The sequence below is a fragment of the Oratosquilla oratoria genome, chromosome 12 (assembly GCF_046742065.1).
Source record: "Oratosquilla oratoria isolate Oo_2021 chromosome 12, ASM4674206v1, whole genome shotgun sequence".
Classification (NCBI taxonomy): domain Eukaryota; kingdom Metazoa; phylum Arthropoda; class Malacostraca; order Stomatopoda; family Squillidae; genus Oratosquilla; species Oratosquilla oratoria.
Genome location: NC_134788.1, coordinates 11,568,740 through 11,578,085, shown reverse-complemented (window position 1 = coordinate 11,578,085; position 9,346 = coordinate 11,568,740).

Genomic DNA, 9,346 nt, shown 5'->3' with positions numbered 1-9,346 from the left:
GAAGGTAGGATCCGAAAAAAATTTGGGGGCAATTATCACAAACTACTTGTCCTATGATAAACAGATTAACAAAATTGTCGGGGAGGCTTACAACTTGCTAAGGTCAATGAAAGTGGCATTTGCATACTTGGACGAAGACATGATAAAAAAAGAAAATAATAATAATAAATAATAAATACTAGTTACATTGATAAGGCCTAGACTAGAGTATGCGGCGACATTGTGGTCATCCAGTACCAAAAAGAATATAAAGAAAATAGAAAGAGTCCAGAGAGCAGCAACAAAAATGGCACAGGCATTTGCAAACTTATCATATGAGGAGAGATTGGCTAAACTGGAGTTACCGACGCTGGAACAAAGAAAAGAGAGAAGTGACCTACTGACCATCTACAGAATCATGAAAGGCACAGAGATACTTGATAGAGAGGACTTACTAAACTGGTACAAGAGAAAAACAAGAGGACATGGGAAGAAAAAAAAAACATAGCTACAGAAGAGAACTGAAGAAAAACAGTTTTCCACATAGAGTTTTGGACACTTGGAACAAACTGGACAATGAAATAGTATGCACAGAAACCATTCATGAGTTTAAAAGCAAACTAGACACTACGAGATACAAAGGAGGGACACCACGAGCATAGCTCCCCTTCCCGCAAAACACAACTAGGTAAACACACACACACACACACACACACACACACACACACACACACACACACACACACACACACACACACACACACACACACACTCTCTCTCAAAACTATCATATGAGGAGAGACTAGAAGAACTTGAACTACAGACACTAGAGCAAAGAAGAGAGAGAGGAGATTTGATAGCTATTTACAGATTCATGAAAGGCATAGAAATGACTGATAGAGAGAATCTGATAAAATGGGATGACAGAAATACTAGAGGACACGGAAAGAAAATAAAAATAGACAGCTATAGAAGAGATTTGAAAAAGAACAGCTTTCCTCACAGAGTAATAGACAGTTGGAACAAGTTAGATGAGAAAGTGGTGTGTGCAAAAACAATACATGAATTTAAAAATAGTTCAGATATAATGAGATATGAAGACGGGACCCTACGAGCATAGCTCCCCTTCCCGTAAAATACAACTAGGTACAACTAGGTAAATACACACACACACACACACACACACACACACACACACACACACACACACACACACACACACACACACACACACACACACACACACACACACACACACACACAACGACTCGGTGGCGCTGTTGGTAGAGTCTCCGACTGTCACTACGGTGGTCTGGGTTCGAATCCTGCCCAGGGCTGAAATAATTTCAGTATCGCTGCGCTTCGAGTCGTTATTCGAAATCTCGTGGGCGGGGAGTTGGGTGTGTGTGTGCGTATAAGGTCACAGCATTACCCATAGATCGGTCATACGAGCTCTGAGCTCTCTTCCGGGAGGGAAATAGCTGTCGATCACGAGTCCAACCTGTGATCTAAAGACTAAATTGAATCACATACACACACACACACACACACACACACACACACACACACACACACACACACACACACACACACACACACACACACACACACACACATTCACGCCGCAAACACCTCCGTCGTCGTCGCGTGACCAAGAAGAAGAGGATTTACGACGATAAAGGAAACCTGGTTTGTATTGTAGGGGTGGGGAGTGATCGTGAGTGTCCGAAATGATATCTCTGTAGTGCTAGTCAATTGTATTAACATGGAATTAGCAAAAATGAATGAAAACAACGACTCGAAAGCCAGTCACGAACCAGAGCCATCTGGCGTCAGTCGACCGAACCGCGACGTAAACAAACCTTGTACTAACACGTGCGATGAGAAAGATTTTCCAGGATTTAGTATGTACAAAAGCAGGAACTTAAGTCGATTATTAGAGATAGAGAGAGATATGAGCAAAAATAGGATTCGGTGGGAAAATGAAATTATGGACTTAAGGAAAGATATCATAGGATTAATAGACTGCTTAGCACAGGCGAATCACGAAATTTCTGACCCAAGAAAGACCAACTTGGATCTTACAAACGAGATTAAAGAAATGAAAAGGGATTTAAATGAGTTGAAGAATGATATCGAAAAGAAGAAAACTAATGGTAATAACAACAGCGAAAATTTAAAGATAGAGGTGAACACTAGATTACAAAGATTGACACAAAAGATCGAAGAGAACCTAGGTGAGGAAAGTATTCAGAAAATAAAGAGGTTGAAGGAAAGCATCGAAAATAAGGAAATTGCTTTTAAAGAAATAGTCAAGCAGCAAATGCAGGCTAATGTAAAAGACACAATTATCCAAGTGATTAATGAAAAAAAAAAACTAACTGGGTCAGGGATACAGTGGATAGGAAAAAATGTATTGTGGTATATGGACTAAAAGAAAAACAGGGATTGGCGAGGTACATGAGAGAAAAAGAAGAAAAAGAGACTGCAGTAGAAATCCTAAATGAAATTCAGGGGGGAGAAAGAGATGCAAGCACAGACCTGAAAGAGACATATAGAATCGGTCGCCATTCTAAGGATAGAAATCGACCTCTAAAGATAAAATTAAGGTCACAGATGGTAGTAGAAGACATATTTGAAAAAGTAGGCAACTTGGCAAAGTGTGAAAAATACAATAATATATGGATAAAAAGAGAAATGAGTACTGAGGAATTAGAAAAAGAAAAGTCACTAAGAAGCAAAGGAAAAAAACTTGATGAGAACGGAGACAGAATGCAAAGAATTCCATTGGAGAGTAAGCGACATGAGATTGAGACAATGGCACATCAAAACAAAAAACCAAGGACAGAAAAAATAATGAAGAAGAAAGAAAATTAAAAGTGGCCTATACTAACATTGACGGATTAATTTCAGGTCTGAACGAGCTCAATGATTATCTGTTAGAAGCAAAACCAGACATAATGGGAATTGTAGAGACTAAACTAAGAAGTGAAATACCATCCATCGTTATTGGACAAGGCCTATACAATTACTGTATAAAAACAGGGACAAGAAACAGGGAGGGGGAATCATGTTCTTGGCCAAGAAAGACCTAAACGTGACAAAAATTGCAGAGGGCAAAGGTAATGTTGAACTGATCATGATAAAAGTCGAAGGCAAGAATATGAAAAGTAGAAAGTTTGTGGTGACCTATGTGTCCCCAAAAACGAATGCTTGGAAAGAGAATGAACATACAAAAATGCTAGAAGATACAAGAAAATCACTAAATGAGATACTAATGGGTAAGGGTAACCTGGTAATTATGGGGGACTTCAATTGCAAAGAAATTTGTTGAGACAACATGACAGTGCGAGGAGGAAATGACTTGTGGGGCAACGTACTGCTGGACATGACCATGGAGTACACAATGACCCAATGGGTCGGTGAAAACACAAGGTACAGAAACAATGAAGAGCCATGGAAACTAGATTTAATATTTACAACAGAACCTGAAATAGTGGACAAAGTCCAGTACAAGACACCAATTGGAAAGAGTGGCCATGTACTCATCGAAACTGTACTAAAGGAAGAAATAGACATGGAGAGGAACGAAAAGCATAGGAAAGGAAGATTGATGTACAACAAAACAGACTTTACAAAACTAAAAATATTCTTCCGGAATGCAAACTGGGAAAAGTTCTATATGGAAGAGACAACAGTGGAAGAGAAATGGAATATATTGATGGATTATTACAATGTAGGGGTAAATAGGCATGTATCAAGACAAAAGCGAGAGAGAGAGTACATTAAATGTTGGTTCAACAAAAGATGCAGTAAGACAAAAGACAGAAGGGACAAAGCTTGGAAAAGGTGGAGAAAATACAAAAAACAAAGCAAATGGCAAATTCATATAAACTATAGAAATGAGTATGTTAATGTGAGAAGAGAGGAAAAAAGGAACCATGAGAAGGATATTATAGATAAATGCAAAGATCAACCCAAGCTATTCTATCGGTATGTGAATGGTAAACTTAAAACCAAACAGGAAATGGTGAAACTACGCCAAGGAAATATAGAACATACAGAAGAATTAGAGATGGCCGAAGTCATGAACAACCACTTTAAATCTGTCTTCACCAGAGAGAAAATAAAAAATTGGGACGTAGATAATAACAAGCAATCTCCCCACATGAGTGAGTTCACAATAGCACAAAAAGAAGTATCAGAACATCTATCAAAACTGGACGTCAGAAAATCACATGGCCCGGATGGTATTGCAAATTGGATTCTAAAAGAATGTAAAGAAGAACTAACAGACAAAATACACATCATAATAAATAGCTCACTCAAAGAAGGAAAGATACCTAATGACTGGAAAAATGCCAACATTGTACCAATATATAAAGGAGGAAACAAGGAAGAGCCTACCAACTATAGGCCAGTATCAGTAACAAGCACTATAGCCAAAATTTGTGAGAAAATCATCAAAAATAGATGGGTAAAACATCTGGAAGACAACAAAGAGCAGCTACAAAAATGGCACCTGCACTTGCAAACCTATCATATGAGGAGAGATTGGCTAAACTGGAGTTACCGACACTGGAACAAAGAAGGGAGAGAGGTGACCTATTGACCATCTACAGAATCATGAAAGGCACAGAGATACTTGATAGAGAGGACTTACTTTACTGGGACAAGAGAAACACAAGAGGACATGGAAAGAAAATAAAAAAACATAGCTATAGAAGAGAACCGAAGAAAAACAGTTTTCCACATAGAGTTTTGGACACTTGGAACAAACTGGATAATGAAATAGTATGCGCAAAAAACCATTCATGAGTTGAAAAGCAAACTAGACACTGCGAGATACAATGCCGGGACACCACGAGCATAGCTCCCCTTTCCACAAAATACAACTATGTAAATACACACACACACACACACACACACACACACACACACACACACACACACACACACACACACACACACACACACACACACACACACACACACACACACACACACACACACACACACACACATATATATATATATATATATATATATATGTATATATACATATGTATATATACATATATATATATATATATATATATATATATATATATATATGTGTGTGTGTGTGTGTGTGTGTGTGTGTGTGTGTGTGTGTGTGTGTGTGTGTGTGTGTGTGTGTGTGTGCACGCATACATACCTTAGCTGCTCATGGATGATGGGTCATCCCTGTATCTTGCCCACTACCCTGGGTAAGAAACTATGTAGCAAGACATTATATCCACAGCAAGGCTACTTTGCTTAATTGGCAAACCCTATCTCCATTCCTTCATGCAGAAAAAGACAAGACATGGAGCAATCCCTTTATGCTGCACCAAAATATCTCACATATAAGCATACCTACCCCCCCATCACCTGCCCCTCCCTTGCATCAGAGTATCATCTGTACACAGCCACTCTCCCCTCATCCCTATCTCCTGCCTTCTCCCTTCTTTGCTGAGCAGTCATTCCCTTCTTGCTCACTCCCCCCTTCATCCCATCCATCCATCTCATCCTTGGCCGTCCCATTAGATTCCCTCCCCCCACCTCTGTCTTCCACACCTCTATTACTTTTTATTCACTAATTCTTTCCATGTTTCCAAACCATTCCAATACTCTTTCATCAGCCCTTTCTGCCATCACCTTTTCCACTCCAAATCTCCTACTCATTCTCTCCAGCCTAGTAACCCCTAACATACTTCTCAGACATTTCATTGCACATTCAAACTTTTCCTCTCTGCCTCTTGTAAATTCCAAATCTCTGGCCAATACAATCTCCTTTTTGCATCTATTCCCAGATGCCTTTTTTCTCATGATACTTGTTAATCCCCCAAGGCATTTACCTGCTTCTCTCAAACTACAATTCACCTCTTCCTCCACTCCTCCTCTTCCTGCCACACATGACCCCAAATACCTAAAGCTATCCTCTTCCTTCAGCCTATCTCCTTTGGTACTTCCAACTCACTGCTATCCTCTTCCCTTGTAGATCTTAATCTTACATTTACCCACATTTATGCTCAACTACTTCCTCCTAATGTGTATCTTCTTAAACTCTGTCACTAACTCCTTTAATCTCCCCTCTGACCCTGTGCAGTGTTGTCATTAAACAACAACTTGCTCATCTCCCATTTTTCTCCCCCCCCTTTTTTTTTTAAAACAATTTCTAGTCCTCTGCCCACTACCTTCGCCTTTACCTCCTGCACCAACCCATCCATGTACACATTGGACAGCCATGGTAACATGCATGTTGCTAAAGCTCTCTCTCACATATGTGCCTTAGCACAAATATCTGATCCTCAACAAACTGATTCCTGTGGGAGTTTTCCAAGCAGAACCCTGAAATCTGATCCATGCATTACACTCAACAAACCGATTCCTGTGTGAGTTTTCCAGGCAGAACCCTAAGGTTTGGGTCTTTTAATGTGTGTAAATGTGGTACAGATGAGAGTAAAAGGGAAGAGATAGGCAGTATGTTTGTGAGAAGGAAGATGAATGCATTGCCCATAAATGAAACCAAGTTGAAAGAGAGTGGTGATTATGAGTTTGGAAGTGCAATGGGGATGGTGTCAGGAGTGAGGAAAGGATGAGGGAAAGGGGTGGCTTTACTAGTGAGTAAATAGGTAAGCTTGTGGTGGAGTGGAAAGAAATTTCCTCAAGGTTAATGTGGATGAAGGTGAAACTGAGAAGGGAGATGTAGGTCTTTGTAAGTGCATATGGGCCTGGTAGTGTGAAGAATGTAGAGGAAAAAGTGGCTTTTTTGATATATTTAAATGAGTACATAGAGAGTTTGGGAGGAATGTAAATGTAGTGGTATTGGGTGCTCTCTCTGCTAGAGTAGGGGATGAACCAGTAGATGAAGTTTTTGGGAACTGTGGAGTATCAGGTAAAAATCATGGTAAAAATTAATGGTGTAAGTGTGTTTAGACAGAGTTGATGATTAGGGGTGTGCTGATTTATTTTTATTTATTTATTTATTTTATTTATTTATTTTATTTATTTATTTATTTATTTATTTATTTATTTATTTATTTATTTATTTATTTATTTATTTATTGCGATGCTGATGCTGATTCCTATTTACCATTAATAACCGATGCCAATACTGATGTCAATTTCTATTCACTCTTAATTGCAGTGGCGGCGCCAGGGGGGGGGGGGGGTTGGGGGGACTCGGGGGGACTTTAGCCCCCCCCCAAAAAAAAGTGGCCAGCCCCCCCATTAGCCCTCCCCAACTGAAATGAGCAAATTGAAAATTTAAAACACTCATTTGAATAATTTTTATTAAGTGGAATTTTTAATTGCCAGGGCTAAAGATTTGTCAGCCATCAGTGCTAGCCCTACCATTAACCCCTTCCCTTCTGAAATGAGGATAATATATGTGTATTATCATATTACTATTAGCCCCCCAAAAAATTTGCTCAGCCCCCCCCTTAGCCTCCCCAACTAAAAATTCCTGGCGCCGCCGCTGCTTAGTTGCCAATGCCAATTCCACTTTATATAATTACAGTATATCGGTTTTGATATAAACTAATGGAACTATGATTTTTACTTGCTTTATAATCTATGTAGATTTATACATGCCAGATTGGGCTACTTTTTGACTATTTTATTATGTAACTACTTTTTATTATGTACTTGTTTCCATCAAAAATTCTTGTTTACTACTATTTTTAAACCAGCATCACTAAGCACAATTAATTAGTGGTTTTATTCTATAAGCCAGTAGCACATAATCACTAAATACATAAATGCGTAAAACAAACATTTTAAATAACACGTTTTGTGTTTCTGTTGATGAACGACAACAACTTCTTATTAGACAAAACAAACCTTAATATAAACTTTAAAAATGCTAATAAAATACATGTGATACTATTTATAAAGATGCCAGATGTTTTTAGTTTAGTAATTTTTAAGCCTCTAAAGTCTACTTACAAAAATTGTATTTTTGAATAACAGAGAACTATTAAGCCAAAATGCATGAAGAAATATTGTCATATATTTACTTCTTAACCCATTAAATTCCGATGACAAGATTCTTATCATTTGGTCAAATAAAACAAAAAATCATAAAACACCAAAATGTTTGATCAAACACCAGAAAAATATGACGTCAGTCCTCGCTTCGCGACGCCGGGACCCCCCCTTAGGGTCCCCTCCCACCTCCTCTTCGTCCCTCCGAATCTCAGAGCAGTGAGTAACATGGAGAAAGGTTCCACGAAGTTATAACTGAAATGGATAGAAACTACCAAGGCAAGTAATACCTCAGCAAGAGGGAAGACTTCGGCTGAAATTCCGGAGGCAAAGTACACAACTTAGTATATAAAAAGAATCCAAATGTCTGCTAAACTGATTTGTGTGTATTGTATTATCCAAGTAATTTACGTCTATCAGTGTTCTGTACCTATGTTATTTTCTATAATATGCCATTGTGAGAGATGCAATATATATATTTCAAGTTTATATACATAATTAAGATTTGGTATGTGAAAGCATAAAAACTAGAGGTGGTAGAGCAAAATTGCTCAGAAATTTGAATTCACCACATTGTAATTAGTATAAAAAAAAGTAAAAAAAAATCACATCCTTGCATCAGAACAAAAAGAAAAATTGTTAACCAGTGTAAAAAATCGAAATAATTCTTAGCAAGTTGTATCAGGGATAATATCTAGAGGCATAGTCTGATTCTTGATTCTAATCATGGATTCACCAAGGGTAGGTCGTGTGTAATTAATATTTTGTCCTTTAGTGTCTGCAACAGGGATCACTAGTACAATAAAGGACTTCCAACCAGGGTTGCCGCGTTTTCTACACTGCCGTGTAGAATGGGAGCGTTGCCATACCGGGGCATACATTTTTCTCGGGCGTGTGCAGACTTTCATAGCAAGATATACTTGTCAAACTTTGACAAAATATTGGTTCTAGTTTTCTTTTTTTATTCTTGAATGTATATAAGGCCCCCATACCCTAACATATTTTGTAAGATGTATATTTTTTTATATATATATTATTATCGCTAAAAGAAAGCTGAAACTTTAGCGTAGAATTTTTTCTACACCGTAAAAACGTATCTTTTGGGGTACAATATTTTATAAGTAATACAATTACCAATAAAAGTCATATTTTGATGTACCATTTATTATTTGATAACTAGTTCTATGATTTTTTAACAAAAGTTTGAGTTTTTGAATGTTTTGAACAGCCCGCTGACATGTAGAAAAAAATTCCTCATGTCCTTGTGCAGTTGCCACATGCCACTATTTTTCTACGTTTTGGTACAAAATTCTATGAAACGGCTGCCTTGCTTCCAACGACTCGCAAGTAAGCACCA